Source organism: Abrus precatorius, unplaced genomic scaffold (assembly GCF_003935025.1).
Source record: "Abrus precatorius isolate BTA unplaced genomic scaffold, Abrus_2018 Scaffold3, whole genome shotgun sequence".
Lineage (NCBI taxonomy): Eukaryota > Viridiplantae > Streptophyta > Magnoliopsida > Fabales > Fabaceae > Abrus > Abrus precatorius.
In genome coordinates, this window is record NW_020874373.1 from 33,182,636 (window position 1) to 33,198,896 (window position 16,261).

The 16,261-nt window shown below is 33.9% G+C and overlaps 1 pseudogene; it reads right to left on the bottom strand.

The window, feature by feature from the left end:
• Nucleotides 1-239: 239 nt before the first annotated feature.
• Nucleotides 240-14,871, bottom strand: LOC113862525 (annotated as a pseudogene).
• Nucleotides 14,872-16,261: the final 1,390 nt, after the last annotated feature.

Genomic DNA, 16,261 nt, shown 5'->3' on the forward strand with positions numbered 1-16,261 from the left:
CAGATCATGCATATTTCCATTTGATATAGATTATTTAGCATAATTTAATACAGGTACAAATATAATGTAACCATGGGAGCAAATAAGAAAAGAAGACAACTACTATACTGCATAAAACACTTTTTTTTTGACAAAAAAAAGCACTCTTATTAATTGCAATTACAATAGCCGAAAGGAAAAGGAAAACAATGAAAACCACAAAGACAATTTCTCCACAAGTCCAATCTCTCGTTTTCTACTCACCAGACCCTTTTAAGCCATGCAAGTTTCTCTGGACTGAATGTCCATCCTAATGGTACTCTCATAACAAGTCCACCTGCATACCCAATCACTGCTACTTTCCAGTCAAATATAAATAAAGGTCCTGAATCTTGATCACCAAGAAAGGCAGAAGATGGGTTAATGAATGCCTTGCATGATCCTCACATTTCTTCAACAACTGATTCCCACAAAGTCTTTGGTTTCCCACAAATGAATTGTCTTGGAATGTTGAAAACTGCTTATTTTGTGGTATAGGACCTGAGAGATTGTTAAAGGAAAAATTAAAGAATGACAGAAAGGTGAGTTGTGTTAGTTGTTGGTGAATCTTCCCTGACAAATTGTTGAAAGAAAAGTTCAATGCTTCAAGGTTTGAAAGCTTCCGTAATGAGGATGGAACGCTGCCAGTAAAGATGTTATGGACAAGTTGAGCAAAACAAGACCCTTCAAATGTCCCATGATTTCTGAATCTCTCCAGAGATTCTGTTACTGAAATATCAATGGTTATTATCTTGGTGAAAAACTGTTGAAGCTTTGTATAGATCATCATGGCGACATGGCCCCTTTGTTAGACATTGTGAATGAGTAACTATCGAATTCCGTCCAATATTGTCCCTTCTGCTCATACCAAAGATACCATTGATCGTACTGTAATTGACAGCTGTTGGAAGCTTTCATTGATTTCCAATTCTTGATCATTTCTGAAGGCGAATTTCCTGAGAACTCATTGTGAGAAAGATCAATGATGCGAAGCTTGGGAAATGCACCTCCTGTTCATGGAGCACCTTATGGCTCCATAAAATTTATTATTTCGCAAAGCCATAACCTTCAACTCAGGTAAAGCTCCTAGCCAAAATGGAAATGAATCATTGATATGGTTATGGCTTGTCAAGATACTCTAGCATTCCACAGTTGACCAATGCTGTGCAGATTGTTATTGCTCAAGTCAATCACCTTCAAAGCATTGCTTTTGTTAGATTCTTGATATTTTAGGATGTGAAATCAGTTAGAAACGATACTTTTATATTTTCTTGGTTTAGTAACTTGTTTAGTCTCATAGGTAAAATAGGGTGATAACCCAAAATCTGAAGATTGGGTTGCAAAGTAAATGATGTACATTCCATTTTGCTTGTAATGTTGTATTTCGTCTACCAAGAGAACTGTACATGAATGCAACAGTGTATGAATGAAAAAAAAGAAAGAAAAGAACTACCCCAAAAGTTGGGTGTTTTATTTTTTCTTCATTTCCTCTAGTTCTGTTTTTCTTACATGGTATCAAGAGCTTCATTGATCTTTAAGGTCTGTCAAGGAAACCTATTCACAAAAAAACTACCCACCAAAATAGCATCCAACAACAACTCCTTGTCTCCACCTCCAACATTTGTGGTAGAAAACTATGATTTGTGGGCCTGCAAAAATGAGAACTTATTTGAAGGCTCAAAATCTGTGGGATGTGGTGCAAGAAGGAAGCAATCCAACTTCTTTATCAAACAACTCAAGGATAGTTCAGATAAGATTTTACAGTGAAAAAGTAGCTAAAGAGGGCAAAGTACTTGTCATCATACAAGCAGCACTACATGTCAAGATTCTTTCTGAATCTTGAAACTACAAAAGAGACTTAAGACTAATTCAAGGAAGAGTTCCAACGTAGTGAAAGAACAAGAAGGATGAAGGTATTGAATTTAAGAAGATAGTTTGAAGCAAAATAGCGAAGGAGTTTTATGATAAATTCTCTAAGGTGATTATACAAATCAGAATATTAGGTGAAGAAATAAATTATTGAAAAGTTGTGGAGAAAGTCTTAGTCCATGTTTGATTTATATTTAAAAATAATTTTTAGTTTTTAAAAATTAAATTGTAGTACAAATTTGTATTATAACTTATTTTTAAATACTAAGTTTTTTTTTTGAAAATAAATCTAACATTATGTGTCTTTTTAGAGAGATTTGAGCCAAGGATCTACTATCTTGAAGAAAACAAAATTTTTTCTCAGATATCTCTTTGCAAGCCCCTAATTTTTCTACTCTTTGAATAATTATGAGTTTCTTTACAATTATTTTTATTGTTTATTTTATTATGTCTAGCTAAATTCATAGTTAAGACTACAGTGGATCTTTTGCATAACTTTATGTGAACTTTACGCTTGATAATAATTTAAATTTCATTTCTTAATTGATATTTATCCTATTGCACTATATTTGTATGTTTAAAATTGACAACTCTCAAACATACCATAATGAATTATATTGTAGGCGACTATATTGGTTATAGTTAATGGATTTATAAGATAAGATGAGACAAAACTTTAGGTGGACCCGACCTAGTTCTTCTCTTTCAATCGTTATTAAATTGATAGCTCATAAACTCTTTATATTTTCTCTTTCTTTTATCTTACATGACCCTTAGAAGTAATGACTTTAGGAAAAGACTTTTAACGTTACATGATCATTAGGTGTTAATAAATTTAGTATACAAGTGATTGACAATCATAAGAAAATTGAAATTGAAATTAATCTAAAAGTAAATATAAAGAAGTGTAAAGGTAAAATCTTTAGCACAAGAATTCATCTCGACTAGTTTATTATCATATGTTGTGTTGTTTTATTTTCTTTTAATTACTTGAATCTTTATTTTATTAAATTCTATGTATCTTAAGTTCAAACAATTAAATTAAGATATTATTTATACTTAAAAACAATTTTTATAAAATGATATTTCAAAAATTTATTTTAAAATTCTTTATAATTTTTTGACAAATAAACTTGCCTACAAATACATATTAAGGTGAAGTATCATGCAATTGGAGAAGTTGAGAAATTTAAATAAGTTAATCTTATGCATTCACTCAGAAAATCATATTGCATATATCAGGACCAAGACTATTTTCAAGAGCAAGACTTTAAGTAATAGGGCTTGAGTCTAAAATTGCCTAAGTTATTCAATACAAGTTAGAGACATGCATATTAAAATCTTTAAATATTCGCCATTTTAATTTATTTCATTCAGTTCATTCTTTGTATGAATTCAAACATAACATTAAAGAGTACAAAGCACACTCAAAAAGTCAAATGCAAATAACTAAAATGGAAACTAGAACGAATAAAGAGCGTAAAAGTACAAAGGCAAGAAGAGTCCGCAAGACCAAATTCTTATTTCTGACACAATATACTCAACTTCTTGAGAAATGCTATTATTGCAGGACTGTAAGTGCTTCCCAATGTCACTCCCACAACAAGTCCTCCCCCGTAACCAATCAAACCTACTTTTCAATCAAATTCAAGAAAAGATCCTAAGTCTTGATCACCGTCAATGTTTGACTCTGACCTTGAATGATCCTCCTCACATTTCTTCAATAGCTGATCCTCACATAGTCCTTGATTTCCTTCAAATGAATTCTCTCGAAATGTTGAAAACTGTTTGTTTTGTGGTATAGGACCTGAGAGATTGTTAAAGGAAACATTCAAGAATGATAGAAAGGTGAGTTGTGTTAGTTGTTGGAGAATTTTCCCTGACAAACTGTTCAAAGAAAGGTCTAACGATTCAAGGTGTGAAAGCTTCCCTAAAGAGGATGGAATGCTTCCAGAAAGCATGTTGTTGGACAAGTTGAGAGAAACAAGACCATACAAGTCTCCCAAGACTTGTGGAATCTCTCCAGAGATTTTGTTACTTGAAATATCAATGCTTATCAAATTGTAATAAGACCTTTGAAGCCCTTTATAAACCAAAATCATCCCTTTGTTAGACATTGTATATGAATAACCATCACACTCAAAGCACCAATACTGTCCCCCCATTTTAACGTAGGTCGGATCCTCATATTGTAATTCACTCACGTTGGAAGCTTTCATGGATTTCCAATTTTGGATCATTTCTGAAGGAAAACTTCCAGAGAACATATTGTGAGAAAGATCAATGATGTGAAGTTTAGGAAATATGCATGTAGTAAGGCACCATAAAGATCCATGCAAAAGATTATTATGTAAAGCAACAACTTTCAACTCAGGAAGAGATCCCAACCAAAAGGGAAATGAATCATTTATGTGGTTCTCACTCACATCAAGATACTCTAGCATTCTACACTTCACCAATGCTCTTGGCAGCTGACCCTGCAGCTTGTTATGGCTTAAATCAATCATTCTCAGGCCACTTGTTATCGTATATGTTTGAGGAATGGGGCTAGACAAATTGTTTCCATGTAGCATCAAAACTCTAAGAGATTGGCTAAAACTTCCAAAACATGAAGGGATCATGCCACTCAAGCTGTTAGACGACAAATCAAGATGCATAAGAAGTTTCAAATTGCATATGAGTGGGGGTATGTTTCCAGTTATTGAATTGTTGGATACAATTAAGCCGCGAAGATTTGTTTTTTCCCACATCCAACTAGGGAGTGACATGACATTATTGTATGGGATGATAAGATATTCTAGCTCGCTCAGGTCTCGCAGAAATTTTGGTACTTCAACCAAATTACATGAAGACAAAGCTAACAGTTGTATTCGAGAAAAACTTGCATTGGAAGGATTTTTTTCCACTAATTAATGACAATTTGTTGAAAGATAAATCAACATGATCAAGCATTTTGAGCTCTAGAAGCTTGTCAAGCTCTAATTCCCCCTCCAACAAGTTATGGGATAGATAAATAGTTTCTATGTTCTCAAGCTTCAAGAGAGAGTTTGGAATTTCACCATGAAGATTATTTAGCGAAAGGTCCATGATATTTAAATTGGTTAAATTCATCATCCAAGAAGAAATTTCTCCACCTACATTGGAATGGGGTAAGTTAAAATAGATAGCTGAGTGAGATTCACAAAACACGATGGAATCTTGGTACCGATATTAATGAAGCTTAGATCCAAAATATTTATTCCTGATAGCTTACAAATCCATGCATTGCTCTCAGTAGTGAAGTCATTATAACCAACTGTCAGGGTTTGTAAATTGGTAAGATTTGCCAAGAATGAAGAAAGGTGGCCCTTGAAGTAGTTGTATTGAATAGCAAGATCTGTAAGTGATGAATCCATATTTTTACTGATATTTTAGCATAATTCTAGCTCATTTAACAAGAAAAATATATGAAGAAAGCAGAAAAACTCAGAAAAAGAGAATGATTGAAAGTTTTAATTCAATTTGTAGTTATTTTCGCATTTGTAGAATTTATGCTTAGTTCTTAAGGAATTTATCTTGTTTTGAAGGAATAAGAGCAAAAGTCATGGAAATGGAGAATCAATGGGAAGGAAGAGGAAGAATGGCAATGCTGGACTCCAAAATACAAGAATTATGGGTTGCAACCTGGGCGTTATCACTATTGTTAGTGAAAGTGAGCGTTGCCAGTGTGCGTTATCACTTTCGCTGGCGAAAGTGAACGTTCCAGAGAGACTTCATTCCTGATGAGCTGCGCGTTGTCACTTTCGCCAACGAAAGTGAGCGTTCTAGAGGCACTTGTATCAGGACAGCTTGCACGTGGTTACTATTACTCACGAAAGTGATCACGCGCAGCCCTTGACCTCCTTCGTTGCCACTATTATGAACAAAAGTGAATGTTTCAGAGAAGCCTTCAACTCTGCAAGTTGCGCGTGGTTACTCTTGCTCTTGAAAGTGAACACGCGCACTACATAAAGCTTCTGCGTGGTTACTCTTGTGAAGAAAAGTGACAACGCGCAGAACTGGGTTTCTATAAATACCTGATTGAAGCGCGAAACTGGGATCTTTTTGCTCATTTTCTGTTTTGTTAGTTAGAGTCTCGTTGAGAGAGAGTGGAGAGAAGATTGGGGTCGAAGCTTGAAGCTCCAAGAAGAGGGATCGGATTGGAGCTCGTGGCCATGGCTGCTTTGCATTCTTCTTCATCTTCTTCTTCTTCTTTCTCTGTTTTTGTTGCAATGTGTGCTTAATTTCCCATAGTTAGGGGTTTATGGAACTCGAATTGATGTATTGATTCGACTTTATCTTCTGAACTTTAAGTTCTTGGATTAATTGAGTTGTTAATTCTGCTTTTCATGCAATCTCTGAATGGAAATTCATTTGATTAATCAAGAGGAATCTTTACCAATGGGAATTGGATTGTTTGCTCCGATCTGAATTGGCAACCAGAGTTTAGGAATTTCTTAGGGATAAGGAGACCTAATTCTGCAATCTTATAGTTCTAATTCTTAATGCAACCTGAAATTGAATCTCACCTAAGGGATTAGGGAGGTTTAGTGGATTGTTAGGATCAATGAGTTAAGGAATTAACCTTTGGCTAGATATATGTGAAACTGATTGTCAATTATTCAATTGCTTGAATGTTCAGAGGATTTAATTGGATTGATATTGATATTCTTGTGAAGTAAATTCCTAACTATCCTTCATTGCTATTTCATTTTATCACAAATCTTATACTCTGTTTCTCTGCAAGTTCTTTGCTTTAATCGCTTTGGTTTATTGCTGTTATATGTTACAAATCTCCTTCAAAAATTCGTATGGCTCAAATGGTTATAATTATGTGAAGTGGTACTTGAAACCTAAATTCCCTGTGGAGACGATATTCTGATCTTAAATTTACTCATCACTTGCTGCAATCCTAGTGCACTTGCTAGTGTTAGATTGCAAACAACAGTAAGCTGAGTAAGGTTTCCAAGTGAAGTAGGAATAGTCCCTGAAAAGTTGCATAGTGAAATTGATAACCGCTCCAAAGATTTAAGATTCCTAATGGATGAAGGCAGTGTACCATAGAAACTTGTGTTTCTCAGGCGTGACTTCCTAATGAGTGGACTTGTGGAAAAATCAGGAAATTTACCTTTGAGGTTTCGGTTATATCCCAAATCCACAGATCTCAAGTTTGGAAGATGGAATTATAACCAATTTTTAAATGTAAAGGATTGGGTACATCCGGAAGAAATAAAAAAGTGCCTATATGAAGAGAGATTAACTTGGACAAACGTGAAACTTCTTGTGGGATTTCACCAACAAAATTGGCTTCAGAAAGGTTGAAATATCTTAGCTTTGAAAACTCACCTATCCTTGATGGGATTTGAGAGTAATTGAAGTTATTATCAGCAAGATGAAGCCTTTGAAGGTGAACCAGGGAAAAGATACTGCTATTAGCATACACTGAACCATAGAGCTGACTGCTACTAACATCAATGCCAATCACATGACCTGTGGACTCATCACATTCGATGCCATCCCATGAGCAGCAATCTGTGGTTACATTCCATGATGTTATTTTAGGATGACTCAAAGGGTATTGAGAAGCATGTTTATTAATGACAAAGCCTTCCTTAAATAGCAACAAGGCATGACTTTCATGTTCATGACATCGCATGGACCGAGCAAACGGAAAACTAGTAGTAATTATTAGAAATTGATACAAATTTCTAGAATAGTCTAGAAAAAATATTAAGAACAATATAGAAAAAACTAATTGTATCTTCTAGTCTGTAGATGCTTCTAGAGAAAGTTCTAGAATATTTTAAATCTTCAAGTTTCTAGATAGCTCTAGTATATTGAACCAAATGGTGGATGATGCCTATAAATAGGCATGCTACCTCATTGTAAATGCAATGAAGAAGAAGTAATCATAAACATCAATTCTCCATCTCTTGAGTCTCTTACTAAAACTTCTTCAACTACTATTTTTAACTATTCCTACTAACACATTTCAACTATCTTACTCATCTCACCCACACTAAAAACTATCAGTGGCATCAGAGCTATGTTCAGTCATCTACTGGGCATAAAAATATTACCATACTATTTCAAAATTAAAATAAACCACTTCCAAAAATTTCCTAACCCATGGCTAGCACTACTCAACCATTATCTCTTCCTGTCCCCATTTTCAATGGTGAAAATTATGATTTTTGGAGCACAAAAATGAAAACATATTTCACGTTCCAAGATTTGTGGGATATTGTGGAAGAAGGATTCACTACTCCCTCAGACATATCATCCCTTACTGCAGCTCAAAGAAAAGAATTGAAAGAGAATAAATAAAAGGATTCAAAGGCCTTGTTTACTCTACAACAAGCTGTGACTGATGCAATTTTTCCAAGAATAATGGGTGCTACAACAGCCAAAGAAGCATGAAGTACGCTGCAGGAGGAGTTTGAAGGAAGCGAAAAGGTACGCGCTATAAAACTCCAAACTCTACGGTGAGAGTTTGAATTATTAAAAATGAAAGAGTCTGAGACCGTCAAGGATTATTATTCCAAAATAAAAGAAATGGTTAACCAAATGAGAGCTTATGGGGAGAATATTCTTGACAAAAAGGTTGTTGAGAAATTACTAATCACAATTCCCTGTAAGTATAATCCAATTGTCACCACTATTGAGCAAACAAAGGACCTATCTACTTTATCAGTGACAGAGTTGGTAGGGTCCCTTGAAGCTTATGAGCAAAGGTTGAAAAGGCATGATGAGGACTCAATAGAAAATGCCTTTCAATCAAAGCTCAAATTACGGTATCAGAATAAAGGGAATGAAGCAAGAAAGAATAATGGAGAAACTTCTAGAAACAAAGAGAATTCTAGAAATTTCTCTAGAAACAATCAAGATAAATACCCTCCATGTGGTATTTGTAAGAGGACAAATCATGCTAAAGAAGAATGTCGGTATCGTGGAAAACCACAATGTCGACACTGCAAGAAATTTGGACATGTGGAAAAGTATTGTCGCAACAAAAACAAGTATAAAGCAAATTTCGCTGAAAAGGATGATCGAGAACCACATCTTTTCTATGCTACCCAAGATCCCAGTACTGAAACGAGTGGAAATTGGTACTTGGATAGCGGTTGCAGCAATCACATGGCCAAAGATATAAACATCTTCAAGGATATCGACGAATCCATCAAAGTGAAAGTTCGAATGGGGAACGGTACTATCGCTGAGTCAAAAGGCAAAGGCACTATTATAGTGGAGACAAAGAAGGGTACGAAACTTATTACTGATGTCTTACTAGTCCCCAACCTCAAGGAAAATTTCTTAAGTATTGGCCAAATGATGGAGAAAGGTTATTCTCTTCACTTCAAAGGGGACACATGTAAGATATATGACAACAAGGCGCTAATATTGCCATGAAAGCAGAAGTTGATACTTCACGACTTTGACATCGAAGATTTGGCCACTTCAATACTCATGCCTTAAAACTACTACATCAAAAGAATATGATGAATGATCTTCCATATCTTGAAGAAAATAATGAAGCTTGTGAAGGATGTCTCCTTGGCAAGCAACATCGATTGTCATTTTCTACTGGAAAAGCTTGGAGAGCAAAAGACTTATTGGAGCTTATTCATACAGATATTTGCGGACCAATGCGGACACCATCACTACATGATAACAGGTATTTTATCCTTTTCATCGATGATTTTTCTAGAATGACTTGGGTCTACTTCATCAAAGTAAAGTAAGAAGTCTTTGGAATTTTCAAGAAGTTTAAGGCCCTTGTCGAGAAGCAAAGTGGTAAACAGATAAAAGTATTAAGAAGTGATCGTGGCAAAGAGTATACATCTCAAGAGTTTGATAAATTCTGTGAGGATGAAGGCATTCAACGACAACTTACTGTCGCATATACTCCACAACAAAATGGAGTAACTGAGAGGAAAAACTGCACGGTAATAGAGATGGCTAGATCCATGCTGAAGGAGAAAGAATTGCCAAATACTTTCTGGGCTGAAGCAGTTTATACTGCTGTCTACATACTTAACAAATGTCCAACTAAGGCTGTCCAAGATAAAACTCCAATTGAAGCTTGGAGTGGGCAAAAACCATCAGCAAAACATCTAAGGGTTTTCGGATCAATTTGCTACATACACATTCCAGAAGAGAAGAGACACAAACTAGAAGACAAAACCGTACGAGGTATCTTCTTGGGATATAGCACACAGTCAAAAGGATATCGAGTCTACAACTTGCAAACCAAAAAGCTCACCATTAGTCAAGATGTTGAAGTTGATGAAAATGCTGCTTGGAATTGAAAAGATGAAAAGGTTCAGAAAAATGTTTCCATACCAATGCAGCAACCTCAAGAAATTGAAGAAGTCTCAGGTGAGAATTTCTCACCTCCACAACAACAACATTCCTCACTAGAGTCTACTCCAAGACGAGTTAGATCTTTGGTAGATATATACGAGACTTGTAACCTGGCCATAACTGAACCTGAGAGCTTTGAAGCAGCGTCAAAACAAGAAGTATGGGTCAAGGCAATGGAAGAAGAAATAAAAATGATTGAGAAAAATAACACATGAGAGCTAGTAGATTGCCCCACAGATAAAGATATCATTGGGGTAAAATGAGTCTATAAGACCAAGCTTAATCCCGATGGCACCATACAAAAGTACAAGGCAAGGCTGGTAGCTAAAGGATACTCACAACAACTTAGAGTTGATTACAACGAGACATTTGCTCCAGTTGCTCGCCTGGATACTATAAGAACTCTGATTGCTCTTGCTGCACAAAAAGGATGGAACATTTATCAACTCGATGTAAAATCTGCCTTTCTCAATGGCATTCTTTAAGAAGAGATTTATGTGGAGCAACCGCAAGGCTTCGTCAGCAAAGGTAATGAAGGCAAAGTACTAAGACTGAAAAAAGCTCTATATGGATTAAAGCAAGCTCCACGAGCATGGTACAGTAAAATCGATCAATACTTTACACATCAAGGATTCAGGAGGAGCAAAAGTGAGACAACCTTATACACCAAGATCCAAGGTCAGTATGACATACTCATTGTCTCCTTATATGTAGATGATTTTATCTGCACAGGGAACAATATGGAGATGATAGCTAAGTTTAAAGAAGATATGATGAAGACCTTCGAAATGACCGACCTTGGCTTGATGAACTACTTTCTCGGAATAGAGGTAAAACAAAAGAAAGAAGGAATATTTATCTCACAAAAGAAATATGTTGAAGCATTACTCAAGAAATTTAAGATGAATGGATGTAAGACGGTTATCACTCCATTGGTGACAAATGAGAAATTGAAGAAAAATGATGGAGCACCAGAAGCTGATGCATCACGCTACAGTAGTTTGATTGGAAGCTTACTATATCTCACAACCACACGACCAGACATAATGTATGCTGTAAGTCTTCTTTCAAGATTCATGCAAAGTCCAAGCCAAATTCATTTTGGAACAGCAAAACGAATCCTAAGATATCTACAAGGTACAAAGGAGTATGGTATATGGTACCAAACTATGAGTAACTCAAAGTTACTTGGCTACACTGACAGTGACTGGGCAGGATCGATAGACGACATGAAAAGCACATCTGGTTATGCCTTTTCACTAGGATCAGGAACAATCTCATGGGCTTCAAAGAAGCAAGCAACAGTTGCGCAATCAACAGCAGAAGCAAAATATGTAGCAGCTGCTGAGACTACAAGTCAAACAATATGGTTACGAAGAATACTTGAAGAAATGGGAGAAAAACAAAATGAGCCTACTACAATCTACTGCGACAACAAATCAGCTATAGCAATGACAAAGAATCCAGTGCATCATAGTAGAACAAAACACATAGCAATCAAATATCACTTTATCAGGGAAACAGAAGGAACTAAAGAAATCAAGCTCGAGTATTGCACAACCGAAGATCAAGTTGCAGACATTTTTACTAAAGCACTACCAAGACCAAAATTTGAACAGCTACGCACGAAACTTGGAGTTACAGAAATTTGCATCAAGGAGGAGTATTAGAAATTGATACAAATTTTTAGAATAGTCTAGAAAAAATACTAAGAACGATCTAGGAAAAACTAATTGTATCTTCTAATATGTAGATGCTTCTAGAGAAAGTTCTAGAATATTGTAAATCTTCAAGTTTCTAGATAGCTCTAGTATATTGAACCAAATGGTGGATGATGCCTATAAATAGGCATGCTACCTCATTGTAAATGCAATGAAGAAGAATTAATCATAAACATCAATTCTCCATCTCTTGAGTCTCTTACTAAAACTTCTTCAACTACTATTTTTAACTATTCCTACTAACACATTTCAACTATCTTACTCATCTCACCCACACTAAAAACTATCAGTAATTGTGAATAAGAAAAGTGAATGAAGGAGAAGACGCTGTGGTAATATAACAAGAGACATTGTACGATTGTATCTTAGCGTTTTAAGCTGAAAGATTCATACAAAAAGTGGGGTGTGTAAGTTATTTTTATACTAAAATAATCGACTGGTTATACAGCAATTTTAATTCACACGCATTCACATTTATAACTATTGAAAATGTTTAATTTTTAATGAAAATATTAATCAATTAAAGACCGTGTCGTGCACTCTGGGTGAGAGACTGTTTCTGATGTTTGTCTTGGGCTAATTGTGGGACTAATTTGATCACCTTGAAAAGCCTATGGTTTCGATTATGAGTTTCTGAAAAGTTTTGTTTGATGCACTTGACGGTTATATACAGTAGAGTTTGCAATTTTGTATTGTAGTTACTTAATCTTGTCTGTATTTCTGGCATTCAAACGTGTGTTTTACCAAAACACTTCAATCCAACATAAGGTCTATTTGAAGCTTGATTGTACAGTGAGGATTCTGAGGTTTTCTTCACTATCATCCGCAAACTTTTCCATCACTTGGGAGTTTCTGTATTGTATGTATATACATCTGTCTCTATTATTTCACTCGGGGTTTACGTTCTATGGTTATGTGATGTCTTACCGTTTACGATTTCAAGCCATTCATTTGGGGTAATATATATCTTCAATCTAACTATATATCTCTTCAATTCCGTAGCCAAAACGACCGCTGGGTAGAATCAATTGGGACCCAGCAAATTTGGATTGTCTTGATGCAATTTTATAAAGCATTTTGTCTTCTTGATCTCGTCATGTATTTCATTTGGAGAAGTGCTATATAGTACGAAAATATTTTAAACAAAAAAAAAAAAAAACAACCAAAAGAAATTGACCAATCAAATTGCCTTTCACGGAAAGATATAATAAATAATAAAGGACTAAGTCTTTATTTTGATTATGAGGTAGAACGTAATGTTAATATCTGTATTTCATATTTGTCAGATATTTTAGTTTATAAATTCAAATACTGTGAATAGACAAGTAAATTTAGTGCCTGTTATGACACTTCTAAATTTATATTAACATTGAATACTTTTTTAAAATTATATTAAGTTATTAAAAGATATTTATATATTTTTTAAATATACTACTAACTCTACTACTAAAATAAATGATTATAATTGTTTTACGTATTTATTCTTAATTTATTACCTACAACTTTTTCTTTTTCTTTGACAAAAAGCCTTAAGTTATTCCTAAATCCAATTCACAAATCTTAATTGTTGGTTGTTGCATGACAATCACCAATCCAATAATCTTAACTTGTCCATTATTCCCATTGACAAAAATGTTATCACATTTCTGGTCCTTATGAATAATGGGGGAATTGTGACAGTATAGAAAGCACAAACCACAAAGAATTTACCTTAGTGCTTGATGACATTCATGTCCACCTTCTTATGCTTTCTCCAATACCTTGAACAGGTAAGAGCAACATGAAGCATTAAAAAATAATAAAAAAAACCCTAAAACATTGCTTATTGCACTGTTCAAATTTGCTAAATTCAACTATCTCAAACTTCAACAGGTGAATAATTACAATTTGAATCTTAAGATTTATAAGAAAAATTAGGATTCTTTAGTGAAAAAAAAGAAAAATTACAATAATTATTGTTTGACTATATTTACTCGTTTACACATGTAAAATAACATAGTATATATTATGTCATATTTCACACATATTATTTAACGTAATATGTTAATGTTATTTCAAACTTGTGTCAGCGAGATGTAACACACTAATAAATACACTTGAGTGAAAATCAAGAAATTTATCCTTGAAGTTTTGGTTAAATCCTAAATTTATAATTCTTAAGTTTCGAAGATAGAATATTCCAACTGAAAATTTTTCATAAAGTTCACAATGGTAAAGAGTGAGATGTGGTAAAGATGTAAGATTTGTGAGTATATAAAGTACAGATGATGAAATGTTCACGTAACGAAAACGAAATATTTCAAGATTAGTTGAGTTTTGAATTAAGATTTTTAGAGTGGATATTTTGAAATTCAAAGCATTTTATGTCTAAATCAAGAGAAACTAACTTGGACAAATGTGAAACTTGTTGAAGAATTTCACCAAGAAAATTGGCATGAGAAAGGTTCATATATCTTAGCTTTGAAAGTTCACCTATTCTAGATAGGATTTGAGAGTAATTGAAATCATTATCAGAAAGATCAAGATTTTGAAGGTGCATAGGAGAAAAAAGATTACAATTAGCATGCACTGAACCATAGAGGTGGCTGCTTCTAAGATCAATGGCAATTACATTATGTGTGGACTCATCACATTCAATGCCATCCCATAAGCAACAATCCATGTTTGCATTCCAAGATGCTATTTTAGGATAACTTAGAGAATTATGAGAAGCAAACTTACTAATCATAGAGCCTGCATTAAATTTCAACAGGGCATAGCTTTCATCTTCATGACATTGTGTATGCTGAATCAAATGAAAACTGTTTGTAAATGTGGAAGTGAACACTGGATTAAGCAAGAGAAACACTATTGACAAATCAAGAAACGCCAAAAACCCCATTGTATCTTAGTAATTTTATCTAAGCATTTGGATAAAAAGTGAGTCACTGTAATCGGGCTTTTTACACTCATTGAATCCTGGCCTTGGTCAACCATTTGTTGTAAAATTAAGAAAAATATATATTTTACCTGCATGTATGTTACATGCAGTTTAGATATTAACTCTTGAAAGTGTGTAACACGACGTGTAATTTTTAAATTATGCAAAAAAACAAAATCCTTTCTTATAATCAGCTGTCTAATTTTTCTGTTTTTTTTAACAAAAATATCTTCAAATTCTTATTTTCTTCCTTCTTGGCAGGGAACATTTTTTAAAATATTTTTGTTCAAGAAATAGAAAGATTGGATGGCTGAGTAACAAAAATATTTTTTTACACTTTTAAAAATAGAGTGACATATTGTACACTTTCAAAAATTAAGATCCAAGTTGCATATAATTAAGAATATAGAAATAAAATGAACTTTTCTTCAAAATTAATGTCATTGTTAGTCTAACGTGTTGAAATTGGAATGAAAAAATTTGAAGACTTTTATGTAAAATTTTGAAGAAATAAAAATTAACATCAAAGTAGAAGTGTACTTAATAAAAAAAATTTGGAGAAGAAATTTTTTTTTTTTTTATCTTTCAAGTCTTTATGTAAAATTATTTTTTATCTTCTCTAATAATTACCGGAAAAGAAAAATATGTGTCTCATTTTGTAATCATAAGCTTTTACTTATAATAGTGAAATGCTCTTTCACGAATATTTATATCATATCTTTTAGCAAAGAATTATTATGACTATTAAGTTTTTTTATGTAATTTATTATCAAAAATAAAAATAAGAGTTATGGACACGGTATCTACATGTGAGATGTTATAAATTTTTATTGAATATTAAAAAGTCATCAATATAGATCAACAATGTCAATATTAGCCATTTAATTTTTGCTATACTAACTCGAGGACAGTGTTTAACGTTTTGTTACCATATAACATTTTTGTTAGTACAAGTGACATGCGTTGACCACTGTAACAGATTAGCAAACGGAAACGCGTGGTCCATTTCTGGGTTTGACTTTGCCCCTTCGGTGTAGGTTTCTTCAGCCCTTGGGGGGCCCAACTTTAATTTCTTCAACTTTCATGTTTTCTCAGTTGAGCATTGTTAATATTGCTCAAAAGAAAAAAATAACTGAGCATTGTTATTAATTGGTCTATATAAATATAATGTATGTGCACAATTAAGCATTGTGTTTGCCTCCTTTAGGGACCGATCATGGTAGTTTAAGATCTCTCATTTGCATTTACCATAATATAATTTGATATCTCTTACTTAATTTGCTCGATATCTTATGTCATTATTAGTATGAAATTTATTCGGGAAGATGCATGCTATGTTTTACAAATGTGA